The sequence below is a fragment of the Rhinopithecus bieti genome, unplaced genomic scaffold, assembly GCF_001698545.2.
Source record: "Rhinopithecus bieti isolate Rb0 unplaced genomic scaffold, ASM169854v2 scaffold_9203, whole genome shotgun sequence".
In the NCBI taxonomy this organism is placed as follows: domain Eukaryota; kingdom Metazoa; phylum Chordata; class Mammalia; order Primates; family Cercopithecidae; genus Rhinopithecus; species Rhinopithecus bieti.
In genome coordinates this window covers 624485-636104 of record NW_016806154.1, presented here as the reverse complement: position 1 = coordinate 636104, position 11620 = coordinate 624485, and the positions used below count along the sequence as shown (strand labels likewise).

General features: G+C 45.2%; 1 protein-coding gene across 2 annotated transcripts in view; it reads left to right on the top strand.

The window, feature by feature from the left end:
* The first annotated feature begins 3949 nt into the window (after window positions 1-3949).
* Window positions 3950-11620, top strand: part of STAG1 (STAG1 cohesin complex component) — a 418116-nt gene continuing 410445 nt past the window's right edge. For both annotated transcript variants that reach the window (XM_017874840.1, XM_017874839.1), the window contains exon 1: window positions 3950-4276. The gene's annotated coding sequence lies outside the window, so the exon portion shown is untranslated. The remainder of the gene's footprint in view (window positions 4277-11620) is intronic.

The following is an 11620-nucleotide window of genomic DNA, read 5'->3' as shown; positions in this document are numbered from 1 at the left end:
TCCTGACCCCGGGTGATCTACCCGCCTCGACCTCCCCAAATGCTAGGATTACAGGCGTGAGCCACCATGCCCTGCCAACACTGCATTTCTTTTGTAAAAAAGCTTTCTTGGTCAGATAAGGAAATTCCAAAGAAACTGTACCCTTGGTGCTTCGGGAAAGAGGATCAGGGAGACAGGGAAAGGTCAGAAACAGACCTTGATTCTGAGGGCGTTCAGTTTTCAAAGCATTCAGCATGCTGAAGTGCTATATTTTGGGGAATCATTTTTCTGTGCCTCGATAATATTTTGATCATATGTATGACTTGAAGCTGTTAATAAAAGTTGTGGTGTTTGAAAATCCTTGCCAAGAGAACTGGAATCTTAAGAATTTTGTTGGCCAGGCGCGGTGGCTCAGGCCTGTAAGCCCAGCACTTTGGGAAGCTGAGGCAGGGCGATCACCCGAGATCGGGAGTTCGCAACCAGCCTGACCAACATGGAGAAACCCCGTCTCTACTAAAAATACAAAATTAGCCGGGTGTGGTGGCGTATGCCTGTAATCCCAGCTACTCAGGAGGCTGAGGCAGGAGAATTGCTTGAACCTGGGAGGCGGAGGCTGTAGTGAGCCGAGATTGCTCCATTGCACTCCAGCCTGGGCAACAAGATCAAAACTCTGTCCAGAAAAAAAAAAAAAAGAATTTCATAAAAAGCAGCCTCTGCTTTTATATGTAATTCTGTAACAAAGTCAACATGTTGTGGGACCTTTATTACTTTATCTTACCAGATAGATAAAGGATGAATACATCTGCCTTTCACTTACATTTATGATTGATCAGACAGGTCAGCTAGTGTGAATAATTTGTAATGAAATAGAGAAAAAAAAAAAAAAGAAAAAATACCAAGGCATGCCTTGAATGTTATTAACTATTTTAGATGATATCTTTTAAGCCATGGGAATCACAGAACGCTTTTGTGTAGGTATACAATGTTGCATTTTTAAAAGGGAAGTGAAGCAGGAGTGAGCAGTAGAGGGAAGGTGGGTCAATGGCATCTACCTCTAGACCTAGTGAGGCCGAGGTGTGAGAATCACATGAGTCCAAGAATTAGAGGCTGCAGTGAGCTATGACTGCACCACTGCACTTCAGCCTTGGCAACACGGCAAGACCCTGTCTCAAAAACAAACAAACAAACACAAATAAACACAAGGGAGGTGAATGAAGGGAGGGTGTTTAGAAGGCTATTACAATAGTTCTGGTGTAAGGCAATGGGAGGGGAGAGGGGTCTGAATAAGGATGGCAGCAGTAGAAGAAAAAGCAAGCCATTTGAATGAGGTATGATGGGACATAGGCTTTTTTGAAAGAAAAGAATCAAGTCTGGCCCTACAATGTAGAGCCTAGGGCGCTATGTAATTATTTATAAACACCAGCTCAATTATTAAGTGTGAGGGCAAAATACAATTTTAGACTTGTATAAACTTAGAAAGTTGATTACCCATGCCCTCGGACTTAAAAAAATGCTACAAAGTTCTTAGTAAGATTGAAAACAATAAATGTAATAACGCTGATGGCATTTCTATAATATATAAATATTAAATAGTTTAATACCCATAACAACCCTATGAGGTTGGTATTGTTGTTATTTCCATTTTGCAGCTGAGGAAACTGAGACAGAGATAGATTTGCCTAAGGTTACAAAGCTTTCCAGAGCAGTCTGGTTTCACAGTTCGTGTTCTTAATCACTATACTATGCTGAAATTACAATGTTAGGATAAATTAGGAAATTCAAATAAGAGAGATGAATTATTTTAAGTGTTTTGAGCTGCAGCTTTCTGGCAAGTAGCTGAACACGAGGAACCTCAGTTAAGGAAAAATCAAGAACAGACTAATTTTGGGAGACCTAAGTGAAGGCATGTAGTAGAGAACAGATTGAGGAAAGAGGAGGTGCTAGCAAAGAAATCAGAAGACCAGCAAACTAGGTAGGTGTAGATCCAGGGAAGTGTCTTAAAAGAAAGGGAAAAAGCGTTTCAAGTAGGGGATGGGGATTGGTGAAAACCGTAACTGTTTCTTTTGAGAAATGTATCAATGAAAGGAAGGTTGATAGTATAGCAACCAAAGGGAGTAACATCACTGAATCAAAAAAAAAAAAAGAAACTTTTTTTTTTTTTGATACAGTGTCTCACTCTTGTCGCCTTGTTGCCCAGGCTGGAGTGCAGTGGCGTGATCTCGGCTCACTGCAACCTCCACCTCCCGGGTTCGAGAGATTCTCCTGCCTCAGCCTCCAGAGTAGCTGGCATTACAGAAGCACACCACCACGCCTGGCTATTGTATTTTTAGTGGAGACAGGGTTTCACCATGTTGGCCAGGGTGGTCTCAAACTCCTGACCTCATGTTATCTGCCCGCCTCGGCCTCACAAAGTGCTGGGATTACAGACGTGAGCCACTGCACCCAGCCAAGACAACAGAAACTTCTGAGAAACAGAAAGGAAGAAGACAGTGGATACAAAGATATAAGGCGCTAGAAAAGTAGTGGTTGAAGAAAGAGGTGGGAAGGGATGGCATAGTTTCAGGCAGAGGGAGTGGCTTTGGAGAGAAGGAAAAGGGTTCTGGGTTAATTTGGTTAGACGTTTTGAGATCACGAACAGAAGGTGGTCACAGATATTTTATTATGGAGGGAATGTCAAATCGGAATTGGAGTCCCATAGCTTTGAGCCCAGGAAACTAGATGAATTTATCTATTAGTATGGGCTGGGACTGGCATATTTAATAACATGGAAAGCTTGCAACAGTCTTTGTGGAAAATAGGATAGGAAATCAGCCAGAGATTAGAAAAAAACCCAAGAAAATTCTAAGTAGGAGTCCAGTCACGAAGTTATATCCAATTTGGACAGTTATGACTTCCTCCAGCGAAAAGCCACACATCTTGCAAACCCTTGAGAAACCGCAAATAGGGGTAACCTATTGGAAATAGGCCCTGAAGACTATAAAGTAGTGGGGCGATACTATACTGAAATAGAGCTGGCTATAGCGATAGAGCAGTTAGTCAGATATGGGGCTAATGATCCAGTAGAGTAAGGATTCACTTTTGTGGTAAAAAGTTGTAAGCAGGTGAAAGGTAGGGATCCATAACCACAGAGGGGCAGGTGGAGATCAGGGAAGAGGTGACGTTCAACATAAATAGTTTGTTAATTATTTCACCTTAGTGATTATTTCTCTTTTGGCATCTAGAAGGCTAAGATTCTCATGTTTATCTCAGAGCTACTGAAAGTAGTCCTAGGTTGCGGAAGGAGAAATCCAATTTCACAGCTGAGTCTATTTTCTCAGTCTAGTTATATTCTCTTCTCACAAACTAGCCAATGCTGCCGCCTTATGCAAAGCCGGCACCACGGAGAGGGTGTGCTTTACAGAGGCAGGATGACGCCAATCGGCCTGCGGCGGGCAGTGTTTCGTCTAGATTAATGGCGAGGGAAGTCCCCAACAGTTCCTTTGAAACCTTTTCACTCTCGCCTGGTGAAAGCGCTTGTCAACTGTAAATCGCAAATATAATGCTAAGCTCTGAGGCCCTTGCTAAATCCAAGTGGGAGCAGAGATCTGAGCTGCCTCACCCTCGGGTTTCCGCAGGGCGTCTCGAGAGCTGTGGGTGGGGGCATGAGGAGCCGGGCGGGGACTGAGGAAAGCGCCGGCCCTGAGACCTAGGGAGGAGCCTCGGTGAAGGAACCCGGGGTGGGTTCCTGCTTAGGTCTCCAAGAAGCTCCAAAAATGGCGGGCGGCAACTCGAGAGCCGCACGCGCAGGCGCCACCGTGGCCGTTCTTCCGCCCGCCTCGGGCGGCCCAAGAACCGACCATAGCGCCCTTATCCAGAAGCCTACGCTGCTCGCGATTGGCTGAACTGCGCGAGCGCTCCGTGTGGGGGCGGGGCCGCCACGCAGCGGCCACGTTTCCCGCCCCGCAGGTGCGCGTGCGCGCAATCCCCACAGGAAAGCGTTTGCGCGCGCCCCTGTCGCGGCCCCTAGCTCGCGCCTCAGCTCCCTCCCCTTTCCGGGCAGGCCCGTCCCGTCAGCAAGGCAGTGAGCACTGCGGCCAGCAGAGGGCGGTCCGGACCCAAGTCTGCAGCGGCGCCATTGGCGTGTGGAAAATGCCACCAGATGGCGGGTTAGGATTGCAGCTCCGTTGAAGGCGCGGCCCCCGCTCCCGAACCCCCGGCGACCACCCCGTAACAACCCCCCCACATCGGGAATAACACACCGGAGACTTTTGGGGGGAAACTAGGTCGACGGCCGGCGGCGCCCGGATGGGCAGCTGAGGTGAGTGCGGGCGGCGGCGACGGCGGCGGGGGGCGGGAAAGAGGGGGAATGCGGCGGCAGCGGCGCGGGGGCTGGAAGCGCCGATCCAAGATGGAGGCCGGGCGAGAGCGAGAGAGCGCGAGCGGGGAGCGGGCTGGGCTGGTGTGTGTTGCCCCGTCGGTGTGTGTTTAGGCCGCGGCGGGCCTGTGCGGGGTGCTCGGCGGGTCGTGGGCCGCCGGTGCCCGGAGAGCGACCGGTCTGTGGGCGCGGGGGCACCCCGGGCGTCTTCCGTCGGCCTTGCTTACCCCGCGGGGCACCGAAATTTTGCCCCGCCCGCCGGGCCATACGCGGGACAGGCGCGGAAGCCTTTGTGGCGCGCTCGGGCCGCGCCAAGCCCCGGCCTCCCCCCGCGCCCGGGTCTCGGGACTCGCCCGCGCAGCGGGGCCGGTCGAGGGCGGCTGGCGCACTGCTTCCGCCGCCGGCCGACTTGCGTTTCTCGGTTGTTTTAGCGGCGGCGGCGTCCATGCAACGAGTTCATCTCAGCGGGAGGGCCTGGGGGGTCGCTCGGCGGGTCGGCTGGCCTAGGCTTCTTGTTGGCGGGGTGGGGCAGGGGGGTGGCGGCTGGGGAAGATGGGGCGTCCATGCTGGGCTTTCCAGCTATCTGCCCTCTCAGCCCCCGACGGGGGCCTCCTTGTGAAACGTGTCCAGGCCCAAGCACTACCCCGCTAGTTTGCCAGTCCCCTGAGAGACGAGGCCAATAAAAGTTGTTTTCCCTCCTTTCTCGAGGTGGGGGAGGGGTGGGAAACTAGAGTGCTTGGAGTTGGACCTGAGCCTCGTTTGCAGGGTCCGAACTGGGTGCTTCTTGTGTGGTATGGGTACTAAGAAATTTTCAGGTTTTAGGATTGTCATATCACCCCCATCTACCCACATTTGAAATGTTATCGATTCTCTTCACATTGCAGGAATCGTGCTCCGGGCGTATAAGTCATGGGATGGTTTTGTACACTTACAAAAACCAATGCAATTTGTGATTAAAAAAAAAAAAATTTTTTTTGCTGTTAAAGTTGGTGTTAAGATGGATAGAGTTTTTTTCTCGTGGTTCTGACTAGAAAGACTATTTTGCATCTTTGCAAAAATAGTTTACACGAGGAAATATCTGAATTGGCACAAAGTTGTGTGATTTGTAACTTATGTGGAATTTGAATGTGACTCTACATTTTAGTTTTCCTCGTGCTTTAAGAAAATTGCACGTTCTGATGGTGAAGCAGTTAGGGAAATATACAGAACAGTGAAAATAAAAATAACTTGTTTATTTTATGGTAATATAATGTACCTTGTTGTTATATTCATAATGTATGAAGAATTCAGACTAAAACATTTTAACCAAGCAGGGAAATATGGAATGGAAAGAAGCAGAATGTTATTTCCTTGCTTTTGATGATTAAGAATACTTATAAGACAAATTGTTACCTAAATAAAGTTGTAGAAGATCTACAGGTGTTTTGCCACGTTTTTTTTCCTTTACATATTTAAAACGTACTTGGAGTAAACTAAATGAATTCAAGTGATCTACCAGTGGTCATTTGTCACAAACGAACTACTTTTGAGTGGAAATTTTTCTGTATCCATTTCAGTTTTGATGTTCTGATAAAGTTAAGGAATATTTGAATAGATGCAAAATATGGAAGTTTGTTGTGTTACTAGGATTGCCTCCTTTGAAGAGACTAATAAAATGGCTATATTTGATTGACTCTTTTAAAGCCTTAAGGGCACTATGGTGTAGGGGAGGAGTGGGTCCTGGACCGAAGTTACTTTGAACATCCGCTGGGTTTGTGATGTTAAGGATGTTACCTCTTTGAACCTTACTTTCTTTATGTCTAAAAATGGGGAGCCGGGCCTGGTGGTGCACTCCTGTATGTAGTTCCAGCTACTCTGTAGTGAGGCAGGAGGAACCCTTAAACCCAAGAGTTTGAGGCCTGCCTGGGCAACATACAAGACCCCATCTCTTTAAAAAAAATAGAATGGGGATAGTATCTTATGGTGGTTGTGTAACAAGATGTCTGTGAAAAACACACATTTAATTGCTATAACTTAAAATTTACAGAATTTTATACAGTTTTAATATTTTTGCCTTGATTCTGACTCTATATATGTTCATAATCTCAGTGCTGTGAGAAGAAATAATGTACTCTGGGAAAGATACTTGTTTCCCGTTTTATTTGTTGTTTTGTCCTGTATCTTTATATCCTTATTGAGGGGGGGTGTATTAGTTTGTTTATTTTTGAATCTATTTGAGATGGAGTCTCATTCTGTCGCCAGGCTGGAGTGCAGTGGCGCAATCTCGGCTCACTGCAACCTCCGCCTCCCAGGTTCAAGCGATTCTCCTGCCTCAGCCTCCCAAGTAGCTGGGACTATAGGTGTGTGCCACCATGCCCAGCTAATTTTTGTATTTTTAGTAGAGATGGGGTTTCACCATGTTGGCCAGGATGTTCTACATCTCTTCAACTCGTGATCTGCCCACCTAAGCCTCCCAAAATGCTGGGATTACAGGTGTGAGCCACTGTACCCGGCCAGAGTTGTCTTTCAAGGTCACTACTTGTTGGCACAATTAATTTCCTTGTGATAGTATGACTGAAGTCCCCATCTTCTTGTTAGCTGTTGGCCAAGGACTGCTCTCAGTTCCTTGCCTTGTGGCCACATGGTTCACAACATGGCTGTTAGCTTTTATCCAGGCTAACAGGAATCAGCCTCCCTATTTCCTCTGTGTCTGACCTCTGACTCCCCTTTAAGATCTCTTTTAAAAGCTCTTAAAAGATTAGGTCAGGCCCTTTGTGGTAACTTAACTGATTAAGGACCTTAATTACATATGCAACATATATTTGTCATATAACATAACCACAGTAATGATATCCTGTTATATCTACAGGTCTCTCCCACACTCAAGGGGAGGGGATGATACAAGGGTGTGGGTTAGTGGCGGCTCTTAAGAATTTTGCCTGCCTGGCAAAATAAGTATCTTCACATTTACCTCTTCAGATTCTGGACATACAAGGAGAGGACATAGGCAGAGCAGTAACCCCACTTCATCAGCTTACTCTTACTTATATTGACTTTTCCTCACCTTTTTTCTTTCCCCTATTTCCTGTTACCTTAGTTTACATGCCTTCCTCTATAAAATAATTTTATTGCGTTGAGAGGAAATTAAAATAAAAATGAAAATTAAAAAAGTTATAAAGAAGGAAGGCAATGGGAGAAGGGAGTTTATATAATTATTTTTTCTTTCATTTCTGCCAGTAAGAACACTTTTTTTTAAAAAATTTTAAAAAATTACTATTATTGGTCCGGTGTGGTGGCTAATGCCTATAATCCCAGCACTTTGGGAGGTTGAGGTGGGTGGATCACCTGAGGTCAGGAGTTTGAGACCAGCTTGACCAACATGGTGAAACCCGTCTATACTAAAAATACAAAAATTAGCTAGGCATGGTAGCACTTGCTTGTAATCCTAGCTACTCAGGAGGCCAAGGCAGGAGAATTGCTTGAACCTGGGAGGCGGAGCTTACAGTGAGCTGAGATCATGCCACTGCACTCCAGCCTGGGTGACAGAGCGAGACTCCGTCTCAGGAAAAAAAAAAATTATTATTTTTTGAGTGTGCCCTGACCAGAGTACAGTGGCATGATCTAGGCTCACTGCGTCCTCCACCCCTGGGTTCAAGCGATTCACGTGCCTTAGCCTCCCGAATAGCTGGGACTGTAGCCTGACTAATTTTTTGTATATTTGGTAGAGACAGGGTTTCACCATGTTGGCTAGGCTGGTCTCAAACTCTTGACCTGAAACCGTCTGTCCACCTTGGCCTCCCAAAGTGCTGGGATTACAGGCATGAGCCACCACACCCGGTCAGTTATTTTTATTTTTAAATATTATGTAATTATTGCCATTCCTTAATGCCTTTTGTTTTACCTGTTTTTGTTATGATATTAAATCTCAGAAAAGTTAAGGAATTTATTTTTTATTTTTCGAGACAGGTTTTCTCTGTTGCTCAGGCTGGAGTGCAGTTGTGCAGTCACAGTTCACTACAGCCTCAACCTCCCCAGGCTCAGGTGGGGCCTGCAGTAGCTGAGACTATAGGCACGTACCACTACGCCCGGCTAATTTTTGTATTTTGTGTAGAGATGAGGTTTTGCCATGTTGCCTAGGCTGGTCTGAAACTCCTGGCCTCAAGTAATCAGCTTGCCTTGGCCAAGGTGTTGGGATTACAGGCGTGAGCCACTGTGTGTGGCCGAAGTTAAGGAATTTAAATGCCTTGGATCACACTCCTGTTAAGTGGCAGATTCACGCAGTCATTGCATCAGACAGTTGCTGTGGTGTGATTGGTCTAGCAGCTTGTGAGGAGAGAATTCTTTTTTTTTTTTAGACGAGTCTTGCTCTGTTGCCCAGGCTGGAGTGTGGTGGTGCGATCTCAGCTCATTGCAACCTCCGCCTCCCAGGTTCAAGTGATTTTCCTGCCCCAGCCTCCTGAGTAGCTGGGATTACAGGCATGCACCACCATGCCCAGCTAATTATTATTATTTTTTTCTTGAGACAGAGTTTCACTCTTGTTGCCCCAGGCTGAAGTGCAGTGGTGCAATCTTGGCTCTCTGCAACCTCCGCCTCCCAGGTCCAAGTGATTCTCCTGCCTTAGCCTCCTGAGTAGCTGGGATTACAGGCATGCACCACCACACCTGGCTAATTTTGTGTTTTTAGTAGAGACAGTGTTTTTTCCATGTTCGTCAGGCTGGTCTTGAACTCCTGACCACAGGTGATTCGCCTGTCTCGGCCTCCCAAAGTGCTGGGATTACAGGTATGAGACACTGCGCCTGGCTGCCTGGTTAATTTTTGTATTTTTAGTAGAGATGGGGTTTTACCACCCGCCTGAGGCCAGGCTAGTCTCGAACTCCTGACCTCAGGCAATCCGCCTGTCTTGGTCTCCCAAAGTGAGCCACCGCACCTGGCTGAGGAGAGAATCCTTATGAAGAGAATAGTTATTTGCAAGTCTCAGAGTAAGGGTATTATTGGTGGAACAAAGAAGGCAGCAGAAGTTTAGTCATGGCATGTGGTTTAGCAGTCCAAGAAGCAAAATATTTTCACGCAAAGGGAGTTAAGACAGGTTATCCAAGGATAATCAAGCTTTAAAGCAAGCTTATCCAACCCGTGGCCCAACACAAATTTATAAGCTTTCTTAAAACATTGTGAGTTTTTTTTTTGCATTTTTTGTTTTTTGTTTTTTGAGCTCATCAGTTATAGTTAATTTTACGGGTGACCCAAGACAGTTCTTCCAGTGTGGCCCAGGGAAGCTAAAAGATTAGACACCCTTCCTTTAAAGGATATAACTGTGAATTAAAATTACTAGGGAGATATATTTTAATACAGAAATGATATAGGGGCTTGGTAAATCTTTGTTTACTGAATAAAAATATAAATCTTTAGAATTTAGGTGATTCTTGCTAGGGTGGTAGAGAAAAATTAGGAAGCAGAGAGCTAAAATGATGTTCTTGCATAAGTCACAGAATGAGATGATTCTTGAGGAAGGAATTAGAATTGTGTCTATAGGAAATTTTCTGTTATTTTGGTGGTTAAGAGGACAGTCAGCTTCCTGGCTTTTAGTGCTGAAAGTGTCTTGTAATTCAGTTGGTTTTATAGCATCTTTTCTTTATGTAACATACCCCTTATTGCTTCCCTCAGACTTTTCTCCTCCTCTTCTAAATCAAGCTTGTCCAACCTGTGGCGCATGGGCTGCATGCAGCCCAGAATGACTTTGAATGTGGCTCAACACAAATCTCATAAACTCTTTAAAAACATTATGAGGTTTGTTTTGTTTTTCACCTTATTAGGTATCATTAGTGTATTTTATGTAAGGCCTACAACAATTCCTCTTCCAGTGTGGCCCAGGGAAGCCAAAAGATTGGACACCTGTGTTCTAAATCAAGGGTCCCCAGCCCCTGGGCTGTGGACCCATACTGGTCTGTGGCCTGGTAGAAACTGGGCTACACAGCAGGAGGTGAGAGGCAGGTGAGCTAGCTTTACCGCCCGTGCTCCATCCACCTCCTGTCAGATCAGTGGGAGCGTTAGATTGTCATGAGTGCAAACTCTACTGTGAACTGTGCATACAGGGGATGTAGGTCACATGCTTTATCTAATACTTGATGATCTGAGGTGGAACAGTTTTATCCTGAACCCTTCTGATTCCCCACCTCATCTGTGGAAAAATTTTTTTCCACGAACCTGGTCCCTGGTACCAAAAAGGTTGGGGATGGCTGCTCTTTTTTTGTCAGTCAGTAGTGAAGGATGTTGTAAATCTTGCCTTCTTTCCCCCCCCAGTTTATTTTATTTTATTTTTAATTTTGTGGGTCCATAGTGGGTGTATGTATTTATGGGTCATGTGAGAATGTCTTACCTTCTTTATGAAATACGTTCCTTTGTGCTATGGGCCAAAATGATGTACCATTTAGTTGTCCAAGAATTTCAATGGAATTTTGCTGTAAACACAATAGCAACGGCTTTTAACTTGTTTTCTAGCTTTTGCTAGCAGTTACAAAAACATTTTACATTGTGGCACAGTACACACACATACACACACAATGAAAATAAAAATTTCATGAAATAATACTTAATCTTTATGCAGCACACTCTGATATTTTCTGATCTTTTCTATTAAGAATGCTATTAAGAACGGTGGTCCATGCCTATAATCCTAGCACTTTGGGAGACTGAGGCAGATGGATCACTTGAGGTCAGGAGTTGGAGACCAGTGTGGCCAACATGGCGAAACCCCGTCTCTACTAAAAATACAAAAATTAGCTGGGAGTGCTGGCATGTGCATGTAGTCCCAGCTGCTCGGGAGGCTGAGACACAAGAATCGCTTGAACTCTGGAGGCGGAGGTTGCAGTGAGTTGAGATTGCACCACTGCACTCCAGCTTAGGCGACAGAGTGAGACTCTATCTCAAAAGAAAAAAAAAAAGATTGTAGTTCACCTAAGCAATATCATGACTCACAGCAACTAACACTTGGAAACGTATTGAATTGTAATATCATTGGTAAAAAGGAAAGTGCAAAGTAGAGCCATGAGAAGAAACCATTTCACTTCCATCAGATTGACAAACATTAAAAAGTCTGATAATATCAAGTATTGGTGAGAATGTAGAGAAATTACTTTCTCACTTTTGACAGCAGTGTAAATTGATACAGTCATTTTCGGAAAGATGTTAGTAAGAGTATTTAGTAAATTCAAGATTCATGTATTTTAACCCTAGGAGTTACACTCCTGTCTTTATATTCCTGATGAATGAAATCTCTACATTTTATTTATTTATTTATTATTTATTTATTT